Source organism: Hypanus sabinus, chromosome 31 (genome assembly GCF_030144855.1).
Source record: "Hypanus sabinus isolate sHypSab1 chromosome 31, sHypSab1.hap1, whole genome shotgun sequence".
In the NCBI taxonomy this organism is placed as follows: Eukaryota; Metazoa; Chordata; class Chondrichthyes; order Myliobatiformes; family Dasyatidae; genus Hypanus; species Hypanus sabinus.
The window spans coordinates 14831479-14845405 of record NC_082736.1 but is presented as its reverse complement, the minus strand read 5'-3'; positions in this window follow the sequence as shown (position 1 = coordinate 14845405).

The window sequence follows — 13927 nt, the reverse complement described above, 5'->3', positions numbered from 1 at the left end:
GAGCTCCAAAACGTAAAATTAGAAATACGCTCGCACATACACATAAACAAGCACAAACGCGCATAAATACACAGCCCCTTTCTCACTGACTATTCTAAAATCATTGCGAAATAGACTTAGATACATACAGCAATGCCATAAAGGAGACAAGGAAGGGTTGGAAACTGTCAAATGACCACGTTGCTAATGTATTAAGCTTTTGTAGACATCTTAAATCTGCCAGTGTTGCAAGAATATTAGGAAGCAATGTTTGACTTTGCAAAACGACGAGCGGACCAGTTAAATCCAAGAATAGTACTCTAAATTTGGAGATGATTTGATAAGGGATGCCTGGAGAGAAAATCAAGAAATAGATACAACGTTGGATGAGAGACAGTTATCCCGACAGACAGCTAAATAGACAAACAAGCAGAGAGTTAGCCAGAGACAGCTTCTTGTGGTATTTATTCCGTAACTCCTCATCTCTGTCAGCTGTGTGAGTGAGAGTGTCGGGTTCATTGTGTACCTGTCACTCAATAGGTGTCTCACCAGCTGTTCTCCTATGTGAGAGGTGGGAGCGTGCAATTGAATATCATTCAGACAGAGGTTGACCAATACTTGACAAAGTATTGCTGTGATATTTACAGCTGTGTGTGGGGACATGCATTTGGGATTCTAACGTATCCAATATTCAATGGAGATGTGTGCTTGTAGCGCTGATTGGGGATTCGTCTTCTTGATTTTAATGTCAATGAGTCTCTTTGTTCCTGTAGTGTAATGACCAGGACAGCACGCCACGATTCAAATGTGAACAATCAGTTCCAAGAGCACCTAGTTCTGCCATTGAATACCTGGGTCCAATACATCCACGTCTCCATCCGACCCTTACCCTACCGACAAAACTAATGCCCTACTTTCAGAGAAGAGTCCACATGCTCTCTAGTGTCCCTCGGGCCATCCACATTTCTCTTAATTCCATAATTTGTTGTGTATCTCCTTGCCTCACCTTGATTCTCCGACTGAATCGCATCACTTCCCAGAAATCTGTGACCTCCAGATTTACATGAAAGGTTATCCGGAATCCATCTATCTATAACTTTATAAATCTGAGACGTCATTCTTAACTTTCCGACTCCAAAGAAAACAAAGTCACAAGGGACGATTATAAATAGAATGTTAGTTTATACCTCAGCAGGAGAGGTATAAGTATATTTGTTGAGAATGATCACGGGGAAATTGAGACTGTAGTTTAGTTCTTTTCCATCGCCTTCATAAAAAGTTGGTTTAACGATGGTCAACTTGTGACTTAGTGCATGAAGAGTGCAGAAACTACTTTTGTCCGGAGACGTCGATAAAGGGGGCTTGAGATCAGCAAAACAGTGAATTCTTGTCTTTTCTTAGTTAGGGTAGGAGTTCTAAACATTTCGTGCAAATGCAATTTAATCCCTAAGAACTCTTCAAGACGAAACTACTTTTCTTACAGAACTGATCAGGAATTGGGTGTAAAACCAGTTTCACTAACAGCTCCTCCCCAGACACAGGGCACGACACCATAACAGAATCGCCTTTGTCTGTCTACTTCCATTTCTAATAAAACTTTCCCAACTAACCTCATTGGAGCAACTCCATAAGTACCGGGATCGGTGAGCATTGCTCCTGGCATCCGGCTCTGGCTGCTCATCATCCAAGATGAATCTTCGCATTCTAAAAGTGAGCTCAGACACTGTCGGGCGGAAATGACACTCCTGGATATTTACCCTGTCGCCCACCGCCTATTATCACTTGCTGCCAATGGAATCAAGGCGGTAAAATCTAACGTAAATGACTGTGCATCCAGTGCGTCTTGGGTATATGTAGGACACCATTGCGGTCACATTCTATTCCCTTGGTCTAAAACTGGGCCTATTACCTGCTGTTCACGATCAGTAGCTGTTTTTAAGCAAAGATGCCAGAAAATTGTCCCCAGCCGACTGATAATATGTTTAAATTGAAAAAGATGCTCAGAAACCTTGGAATATTCTGCAAATGCATCTCTGGAAAGCTACCAGTACTAAATCTGCCAACAGAGTGGCTCCAAATCATGCATTTTGTTCAGCATTATTGAATTGAATATGTCCAGAAATCAGATACGACCCATAACTATATACGCAGATAGAATTTGCATTTGCCTTGTAGGTAGGAATTACTATGAGAGCAGTAAGGTTAAACAAGAAAACGACAATAATTAATGTAAAAGAGCAATTCCAGAGCTCAGTATTTTTGTAGAATCTGTTCACTGAGACCTGGGTTTTGTAAATGAACGTATTGGGAAGCCAGGCGACGAAGTCATAGTGAATACTGGTACGGCCACAAATGATGTAGGAGGTGGATGGTGGCTGAGAGATAGTGGGCTGATGGTCGGCGCGGAATCGTTTGTGTCGAAAACACCGCAGCCGCAGAAAATTAAATCCAAAACTGACAATGATGAACACACACAACACTTCCGAAAAACGTTAATTTGCACAGATGCCACCTAACCTAGTCAATATATTAAATGCTTTCTGAATGAGTATTGTGTTTATCTATGGGTAACAGACTTCTTCAAAGATAGGAAAGCGTTAGAGTGATCCAGAAAAGATCTAGTAAAATAATTCTAAGGTGTGACATTTTAGTGATTCGATAAATTGTTGAACCCTGCGTTGCTGATTTTGAAACCGAATGGGCTGCGAGGGGATCTGATGACGATACTTAAAATTTGAAATTAAGTGGAAGCCTCTGAATTCAGAAGTGAACCTCACGGTGAAAGAAAATTCAAAAAATAAATAAATTAAATCCAAACTTATCGGATCAGTGTTTCCGATGTCACCAGGAAACTGGTACTTTTTTACATTCTACATGGTCTTGTTCTAAAATACAACCTTTTTGGACAAATTTAAGACTTTTACTGGAACAAATTACAGGAACACAATTTCCTCATAATCCAATATTACTCTTATTAGGTGATATTGAAGGGATAAAACCAAAACTCAAACTAAATAAATACCAGAAAGCATTTATAAAAATTGCACTGGCAGTAGCCAAAAGAGCTATTGCAGTTACTTGGAAATCGGATACATATTTAAGTATAGATTCTTGGAAGAAAGAAATTTATGTTTGTATTCCATTAGAAAAAGTTACGTATAATTTAAGAGATAAATATGAAACATTTCTGAAAATTTGGAGCCCTTATTTACAAAAGACAGGATTAAATCTATAAATGTTCTGAAGATGAAACAATTGATTATTTGGGGAAAGAAATAAATATACATATTAAAGTTATTACGAATTCCATGGAGCATGTGAAGATCTTCCAACAACCAGGCAATCTTTCTTTCTTTTTTTTCTATAGGGCAGTTAGGGGGAGGGGATAAGGGGAGGGGGGAAGGGTTATATACATTGTTTTTCCATACTTCATTTTGTAACTAAAAAGTTAAAAAAAAAGAAAATTCGCTGATGAAGCAGTTGAAGAAGTTTGAGTCCAAGGAACGGTAGTGATGAATTCCTGTAGAGGTGTCCTGGGCCTTGAGTCAAAGAGGCTGACAAACACAACTGATTAACGTTGTGCTGGAGTTGATGGCGACGATAGAGTGCCTTCCTTGTGGTTAATGGTGAACATAATTTTATCAAAAGCAGGCTGGACTGGAAGACATATTCTCATTGGCCGAAGTGCTGACAATAAGGGGACATGGAAAAGTTCAATTATCAGGTATATTCCGCTCGGAAGTCAGAGAGCGCAGAGGATATTAAGAGATCGGCAAGTGACGGTAAAGGGGATCCATTCCTGGTTCACAAACACGTTACCCCTGCTGTAGCTGAACCGACCTTTCGTATAGTTGCCCATTATGCCTCCATCCAACAGGTCTTAATTTCTGTCCCCAGCCTCCCGCCGTTTGTGCGCTTGGAGATTCCACATGTAGCTCACTTGGGCACTTCACGGATGTCGACAGTGAGCAGCTGTTTGCGAAGCTCCGCTCCCTCCTTTGGGCCAAGGGTGCAGATCTGCCACCAAAAAGAAGGAAAAAATATCACCTCGGCCTGTGACCAGTTTGTGATCAGATTCTCAATCCCTCTGCTGAAATGTCAGCACATTCCAACTAACCTGATGTCCTTTAATTTTAAAACTGAAAGGAAGATATTAAATTACTTCTTAAGTACATAAAATCAAGCGATGTACAGTAAATTGGTATATCTGCTGCCCTAATTGTTTTTATTGATTGTGCGTTTTTGTTATATTCCTTATCTTACTGTGTTTTTTATGCCTCTTAGGATCCAGAGTTACAGTAATTTAGTTTCTTCCTTACATTTCTGCACTGGAAATGACGTTAAACAATCAAAGTACACAGACTCGCGATATAAGAGGCCACTGGTTAGTTGTGTTTAACGGAAAGATTTACAGACGGGGAGAGGTTTGAAGGGACAGTAGTGTTTATCGGAGGGCTGAGTGTAAGTACATCAGTGGCCAAGTGAAAGTTCCAAAGTGGAAGACAGGTATTCTGTACAGGTACTCGGCTGAAGGGCGGTGACTGTCATGGGAATGACAACGGTGTTTAATAATTGCATAACGAATAAGAGATTTAAAGTTAAATCGTTTTCATAATAGAAGGCAGTGAGAAGGAATGATCAATTGTCTCGAGCAAGAGTGACAAAGGATATGTGGAGAGTTGACTCGGATGTCTTCCCCTTTATGGGGATTGGAACAGTAAGGCTTGCCGTGAATGAGTGGAATTGCCGTTTTCCGAGGAAGAAATCGTGGAGGAGTCCATGAGTACTGGAACCGACGCAAGGTTACAGATGAGAGATCTCTCTATTAGTTAGTTCCGGTCAAGGCGGAGATCCTGGACGAAAAAAAAATAAAAACGAAATATTGTGAATAGCAGGGAAGTGGGTGCCTTTGGAGACAAGGACATATAACGTGCATCAGGACCAAAAAAGAAAAAAAATGCAACACCTGTCTTTATCTCTTATATCCCTAACGTTCATGCATCCATGGATCTGTACTGGGTCCAAAGTTGTTCGTCATGTCCATTAATGATCTGAATGATGGGGTGGTAAATTGGATTAGCAAGCATGCAGAAGAGACTACGATAGGTGGCTTTGTGGATAATTAAGTAGATTTTCAAAGGTTGCAGAGAGATTTATGCCCATTAGAGGAATGGGCTGAAAGATGGCAGATGGAGTTTAATGCTGACAAGTGTGAGGTGCTACATTTTGGTAGGAATAATCAATATTGGACATACATGGTAAATGGTAGGGCTTTGAAGAATGCAGCAGAACTGAGTGATCTAGGAATAATGGAACATAGTTCCCTGAAGGTGGAATATCATGAGGATAAGGTGGTGAAGAATGCTTTTGGTATGCTGGCCTTTATGAACAGGGCATTGAGTATAGGATTTGGGATATAATGTTAAAATTGTACAAGGCATTGGTAAGGCCGATTTTGGAGTATTGTGTACAGTTCTGGTCACTGAATTATCGTAAAGCTTTCAACAATATAGAGAGAGTACAGAGGAAATTTACTAGAATTTCCCCTCGGTTTTAGCACCTAAGTTACAGAGAAAGTTTGAACAAGCTAGGTTTTTATTCTTTGGAGCGTAGAAGGTTGAGGGGGGACTTGATAGAGGTATTTAAAATTATGAGGGGGATAGGTAGAGTTGACGTGGATAGGCTTTTTCCATTGACTGTAGGGGAGATTCAAACAAGAGGATATGAGTTGAGAGATAGCGGGCATAAGTCTAGGGGTAACACGAGGGTGAATTTGTTTACTCAAAGAGCTGTAGCTGTGTGGAACGAGCTTCCATTGAAAGTGGTATAAACAGGTACGATATTGCCATTTAAAGTAAAAATGGATAGGTACATGGACAGGAAAGGAATGGAGGGCCGTAGGCTGTGCAGGTCAGTGGGACTAGGTGAGAGTAAGCGTACGGCACAGACTAGAAGGGCCGAGTTGGCATGTTTCAGTGCTGTTGTTGTCATATGATTATATAGTTAAAAACAGGGTTATCACTATGGGTGAACAGGATAACCTCTGTGAGTGTTGATACGGAATGGGTTTAAGATAGTGATGGTTGCTGAGCGTCATCTTTGTTGATTGACGATCAAACGGCAGGTAACAAGTTCACTCATCTGAAATATTCAGGATAGGGTTACCTCGGCACATTTGCCATATTTTATTTAATTCAATTAGTTTCTTTTAAAAATGGAAACGATATTACCATTTCGTATAATTTACTGAAATGCACTACACGGCCTATGGATTACTTTGCAACTTCAATCTGAGTATTTGGATCGCTTAGAGACGATATCGTTTTATTTCCCTCACTTTGTGAAGATAGCACAGGAAGAATTCATTCTCCGTGGACAAAGGTGGAATTTCACTTACACCAGCGAGGTGTAGATTCTCTTCCTCCCTACGGTATTATGAGCGGGGTTATGCAGTTTAGAGCGAGATCCCACGGCAGAGAGCGCACTCGTCGCTGATCGTGTCTGGTGAGCCATTTCTTTCCGTGTCACGAAGCTACGTGGAGCAGTATCTTTGCAAATGAAGTCGTCATGCTGATGAAGTCGTCATGCGGGATCTTGACGCAGAAAGTCATAGACTTATTCCTCTTGCTGGAAGACGCCTGCACTACTGTGTTTAGAGAGAGAGACAGAGAGAGAGAGAGAGAGAGAGAGAGAGAGAGAGAGAGAGAGAGAGAGAGAGAGAGAGAGAGAGAGAGAGAGAGAGAGAGAGAGAGAGAGAGAGAGAGAGAGAGAGAGAGAGAGAGAGAGAGGGAGAGTGGGAGAGAGAGAGAGGGAGGAATCTGTGTGTCTGTGTGTATGTGTGTGTGTAGCAAATGCCTCAGTCACATACCCATGTAATATTAAACCAGTAAACTGACTGGTAATACATTGAGACTCTCAATTAACGGCGAAGGTTTCTTTTCATTATCCAGCAGCAGAAATGATGCTCTGGACAGCTGATGAGCATCGAGATCAAGGATGCCTGATCAGAGATAACATTACCTGGAACAACGAGTGCTGCAAACACCGAGCTGTAAATTTTTACAGTGTTGGAAATTGCGGTATATTCCGCTTTCTGCCTGAAGCAGCAAACAGTTCAACAGATTGTCCCAGATGCTTTCAGGAACTAATCGAGGTATTATTTTCCACCAGCCGGAAACACGATCAAATTAGTCGGCGTTGCCGTTGATCTCTTGGACAACAATCCACTGAACAACTATGCAGTTGGAACTACTATTCACTCATTGTGTCATTATCTGTCATATTGAGCTCTTCAATCATAACTAGAATGACATTCATTTGAGGTTACTAGGAAACACGTTCAGGGGGAGTATCTGTGCAATTCTGTTTCGCAATGCGTGAATGCTAAAACATCATTTCTCTGTTTAATTCTTCTTTTCAACAAAGGCGATCGCCTTCAGTTAACGGTCATTATAACATTGATAATAACGTGGACTAATAAGATGACGCGCATTGAATATCGGTGGAATGTGCCGCAAGTCATGCAGGGAGATTTGTGTTATGTCGCCGTCCTGTCTTTCCAGAGCGGTTTGTGCATCAGGCGACGGCATTCGTTCGTTAAATTTCAAAGTAATATCTCAGGATTTCAACAAATTCAAGAAGACTGAGTATCTGCAGAAACAACCTTTGGTAACAATGCTGGAATAGCTCTAACACCCTCATTTTCAGTAAACCACCCCCACCCCCGCACGTTTAAAGACACGTCCAACTCGTCTGTGCCATTATTGTGCAGTTCTGGATAAAAAGAGAACTGAATCTACAGATGGCGGAAATATTTTACATGGACTATGCCTGGACTGGAGGACTTGGGTTACAAAGAAAGGTTGGATGTCAGGGTCTGTTTTCCTCGATGAGCAGAGATCGGAGAGAATTTTATAAAACATGAGAGGCAAAGATTGTGTAGATAATCAGCATCTTTTTTCACAAGTTACAAATGTCCATTACTGGATGCCATAGCTTTATAGTGAGCGAGAGGCTAAGATCAAAGACGTGTTGTGCGACACTATTGATATACAATCAGACAGGTCGGTGCCTGGCACGCGCAGCAATGGGTAATGGCGAAGCATTTATAATAGCGGCACTTAAGGGATTGCAGATAGGCACTTGGATATGTAGGAATTAGAGGAACGAGGATCACACAAAAGCAGAAGATACTTAGTTTTATTTGCATTGTATCCAGCGCAGGCATAGTGAGCCGTAGTGCTGTCCATGCGCCTTAATGTTCTGAGGTCTCTGTGAGCAGTTATGACGCTAGCAAAGGGCAACTATAGCTTTATCTGTGACGACGATGAGGCTGTATAACGGTGCGTTACCTCACTAGTGCCAGTGTTAAGCATGACTCCGAGCAGACAGACGCAGGGTGAGCATCTAGATGTTGTCGTTCTGAATGGATTTAAAAGAGAGGGAGAGTCAGGGAGTAGAAGAGGACGAGAGAGCACGAGGGGGTAGCGGAAGCGAAATGATGAGTCGGAAGCGGCAGGGGCAATATGCACGGGGAGTGGGGGGGGGGGGTTGGAGAGGAGTGTTGAGCGGGATGGGGAATTGGAATTGCATCGAGAAGGAGAAGGAGAGGAAGAGTGAGGGATGGGAGAGGGAGAGAGGGAGAGAGGGAGAGAAATATTCTTTAATGGTCTTTATTTATTTCGTGGCTGTCTGGAGAAGACAAATATGTATCTGCATACACGTTTTGATTTTAAATGAAACGATAAACCTCAGAAAATTAAAGTGACTGGGAGCTATTGAAGTGCACCAGTGACAAAAGCCAACAGGGATGATGAATATCGGACTGAAGCTGATAATTGAATGCATACTGTGCACGGAATATTTTGGTGACCTGAGGTTACTTTCTGAACTATTCACAACGACACCAATCTTTGTAACATTACAAACCAAGAATTACACCCACAAACATGGTGAGAGAAAATTTGCAAATTCTGCCAATCCAAGGCAACACATACACAAAACGAGAGGGACTAAGCAGGCAGGTAGCATTTATGGAATTGAAAAAAAAATAGACGAACTTCCGGGCCGGGACCTTGTTTAGGACCGAGTTAAACACATCCATATCTTCATACAAGTCACAAATCTCCAGGGAGATTGTGTCCAAACGTACAATATTCTCGGTATTTAATGGAAAAGTCATTTGTGAAACCGGGAAACGAACAGTGTGTCTCTGTCCTCATGATTCCTGTATCCTTCCGAATTCACTCTTTTTTTTCCCCATGAGCGCTAGAGTTGCGGCTGTCCGGTCGCAACCTCGTCTCTTCTGCCGCCATTGTGACAACACATCAGCAGCCAACCAATCCTCTGGCAGCACAACTATAGCAGGTAGAATGGGATTCTAATCCGCAGACGCTATTCCAACTTTCCGTTATTCTGAACAAGCCCAGGTTTATTTTGGAATAGTTGGTTTCATTTTAGTACAACTTTGCTACTCTGATCTCAGATAAATAAACGCCAATAATATCCGATGTTACCAAATAAATTTCTTTTTAGCCTTGATTGTATTCAGCCACTGTCCCTCAACAATATTCACTAAAAATAACAAAGGACATCAAGATTAACATATTCTGATTAAATATCACACAAGCTCCTTCTTATCTTGCTCCTAATTTCGCAACACTCATCTGGACTGTGACTCCTGGTGACAGAATCCACAAACGTGAAAAAAACGTCCAGCATTCAGCTACTTTGTCACAACTTTTCCAATTCCGTGTCTTCATTAGATCTTAGCTGACTGCTCTGGAGTTGGTCCCTCCTACTGCCAACCTGCCATACCTGCATTAGATCCAATCCAGCCAGTGTGCGGAACTCACACTGGTGGAGATATATCGTTCCAGTGGTAGCCAGAGCAGAGCTGTATACAATCTTCATTGCGTGGTTTCATCAGTTTCCAATATAATCCCATCGAGACACTTCTGCCCTCAACCCGTCCCCCAACTCTGCGTATTCTACCCATCCTGTACCACAGAACAAAATACTGTCTGTGCACCTCATTGCTTGCTGTATCTGCTTCTTAATTCACAGTGATTTCTTTACAATGACACCTAGGCACTCTGAACATATCAGTTTAACCTCAAGTAAAATATGCTCTTCTCCTTTCCTTATTGGAACGGATTATGTCACATCCACCCACGATCTCGACCATCTGTCAGCTCCTCACCCATTCAATTACACGATTAACATCCACCGAATTTTCTCTGCAACCTTCCCACCACTGACAGGGTCATCCGGATTTGAAGTACCGGCAGGTCTTTTGTTACAGAGTAACGCGGCACGAAATCAGGCACTGATTATCTACAAGTCCAGCTAAACTTTCATTTCATTTGTCTCCCTCCTGAGCAATCATGCTCAACACTTTCTCTCCAGGTAATCGTCCAAATGTCTTTTAAATGACGCAACTAGGCGTGCCAGTACCAATTCCTCAGATACAAACGCATCTCCTTAAAATACAAACTTATCTCCTTAAGGTGACTTGCATTTCAGAGAATAAAATTGTTAGCCCATTCAGTTTCTCTTTATCACCCAAGCTCTCTAGTCCTGGTTAACCTGAAATCCCCTCTGCCTCACTCCAAATAAACACCTTCCTTCTGATAGACAGAGCAGTCCAAACTGTGTGTAGTACTTCCGATAGAACCTTGGCAAACGTCATGTATTCCGCGTGGTTTCCTTAAGAGGACAACTCGCCTGAAAAACCCGTTGGAATCTCTGAGAAGATAACAGACAAGATGGCGACAAAGAGTCGGTGGTGTTCGTCACTTTGTTTACTTGGAATTTGAGAAAGCCTTGGACAAGCTGCCATCAGTGGAAAGAGTCTCTACGGGTTTGTTGCCGGCGTCTACTGATGTTCTGTAGCGTTCATAAAACATCACAGTGAAGGGAATGTTTTCCATGATGTTGCGGTGACTCTTTACATTTACACGTAGAAGCATCCTAATCGAACACTTGCTCGCCTGAGAGGCTTAACAATGTAAACATAATCCCACCTCGTGGTCTGTAATTCAAGAACCTGATGGTTAAAATACAATTAGATCTTCATAAGCTTTACCTTGCACAGAGAGTGGGTGATATCAGGAACGTGATTCTGTGCAGGAGTCTGAACCAGATACCACAGACTCTGCAGCAGGATATTGAACTACTTTTATCTTGTGAGCTTTTTTTATGCCAAGCAGGGAACTGATAGGGAGTTTATGTTCTAAGAGACAGAAAGGTTTCGGGACAATTGTGATATTCGGGGTAGGGTATGTGTGTGTTGGGGGGGGGTGGTGGATGTTGGGGGTTTAATGTGTTTGGCGTTTTCGTAGGGGTAAATCCCACTATTTGCGTCTCAATCAGCCTAGGGCCACCAAGTTCGTCTTCTGGACACATGAGGCTTAATTACGAACGTCAGAAGACAAAGGGAAAAAGCGGGTTACTGACGCCTTAACAGTAGTCTCTTCGGACAGATGGTTCGTCATCCGTGGTTGGTAGCTCACTCCGGAAAAGACAGCTCTGATCTTAAACCTATTCTGCTTTGCGGCTTTACCCTCTCATGTGGTTGGCTATGGGAGTAACCACCTTCGGGATATCCGGAGCTGGAGACAATAGGACAGACTCGTGTTGAGTTGATTTCTAACTAGCAGCAAATGTGACGTCTCGTATTGTTCTCTGTTGTTTGCCTTGCACAGAGAGTGGGTGATATCAGGAACGTGATAAAAGCTACGTGGATGCGGTGAGGGATGGGGGTGTTGATTCATGTGTAACAGCTTAGTATGCGTATCGTACTTCTCTTGATTGCGCACTGGTTTGCAAATGACGCAGGCAGCTGGAATGCAACGCCATGGTCAACGTAGACGAACGAAGGGTTGCTGAAATCATCCCACAACTTTCTTCCATCGCCTGTAGTAAAATAGCAAGATACCGTCTTTAAGTTTGACTGCCAGTCTTTTATGAGATTTTATGCCTCCGCTTTATTAAAGACTTATCAATTTCCAGACTCTTTACATTCCGCCATCAGTTGTCATATTGAACCCAGACTAGCCCTTTGCCCTGTCGAAGTGTTGTACCGGAGAGTACAAGGACTCCTATGTAAGTCTCAACATGCGAGCAGTGTAATGCAGTTTTGCAGCTGCCTAATCCTACCGTTCAGTACGAAGTGTGACGGAAAGTGCCCACAGATAGTTGGGTATTTCAAATTCAGCGTGCAATTATTATCAAATAAATCATGCAGACTTGCAATATGTCCCTTTACTGCTGGGGTTGTTGAGATGTCTGTTCCTCTATTCTGCCCAGCTCTAGGTCAAAAATAATAATTGTTGATATATCTCTGTCATATTAGAGTCGAGGACTGCTCTGTGCTCTCACTGGCCAATGTTGTGCTCTGGCAGCTCAGTGTGCTTGGAATAAAGTGGCAGTGTTTTTACAGAAGTGCGTCAATATTACAGAAAAAAATACCTTGAACACCCAGGTAAATTAGATATTACCCGGAAACTAGACTAAGTATTTCAGATTATTAGTGAACACAGGATCATAGTGGAATGGAAATAAACATTCAATCCATCAAGTCTATACTGTGGAACATCCCCACTGTCCCATTTCCAATTCTTCCCACAACTCAGCGGGTTATTTCCCCACCTTAATACACTTCGAGAGACCTCGCTCTCTCTCTCCCCCCCCCCCCCTCTCTCTCTCTCTCTCTCTCTCTCTCCGCATTTGAATGATTTATATTCCTGCTGAAGAGTTTCGGCCCGAAAAGTCGTCACTACCTACTCCCATAGATGCTGTCTGGCCTGCTGAGTTCTGCCAGCATTTTGTGTTTTTATTTAGTTCCAGCATCTGCAGATTCACTCGTGTTGTGTTGAATTAAATTGTTTGTTTAAGTAACTGTAACTGAGAAAGTCAGTGAGGTGTATAACCGTTTCTCTGGAGACTGAGCCTCTATAAATCAGAGTTGATGTGAAGCATCGGCTCAATGTCTGCCGCAGCTGTGAATTCAGGAGCAACAGAAGTCACAGACTCTCACTGAAATGGTGTATTCGGTCATCTGGCGGGTACGAGAAGTTTACTATCCTTTTATTTCAGCATTTGGAATTCTCGGTAAGCCACAATTTCAATTGCCTTTGGTGGGGAATGATGCTTTATTCCAATGTTGTGATTGTTCCTGTTTCTGCCGTATTCCAGTCGCAGTATTCCGCTTTTCAGTATCGGAAATACCGGACTAAGGATTCAGGGAGCTATATCAAATATAAACGGCTGCAGGAAATCAGGGAATCAGCAAATATCTGTGGAACTGAATGGGTCAGGCAGCATTCTACCAGCGTTTTTGAACAATAGTGGGATGTTCGGTTCTCTGTGTTTTTGGTCTTGTAGCAGCTGCACTGCATTTGCAAATATTGTGTTTAAACCGGAGATTATACTAATTGATTGTCTGTATTTGTATATGAGCGAACGTCTGAGTGAGGTTCAGTAATAAAACCATCGACTGGCAGTAACACTCTCCCAAATGTCAGGAGTTCCGTTTTGCTTCACGAAACTGTTGTGTTTTTTTTTAAATAAATACCTGTAATATGATTGAATATAAAGTAGTTGATTGACAGCGCAATGAAATATTTGCTGAGCAAGCTTATTTACTTATCACAAGCGACGTGGTGCTTCCATAGTTATCAATACTGTGAAATGTTTTATATTATATCTACATCAGACATCTGACTACGGCACCGAGTTTGTTACTGAACGGTGAATACTTTTCCCCTGCTTCCCTGTGTTTCCAGAGATACTCATGTCTGTGTCCCCCGCCTAAAGTGTTTGATGCATGCGACTCATATCCTACCGTGCTCTGTATATTCATGTGCTTTCTCATAGCCTCTTTGTAATAGAAATGTTTTAAAATAAATTCAGTGTTCTTTTTTCATTCAACTAGGGGTATTTACAT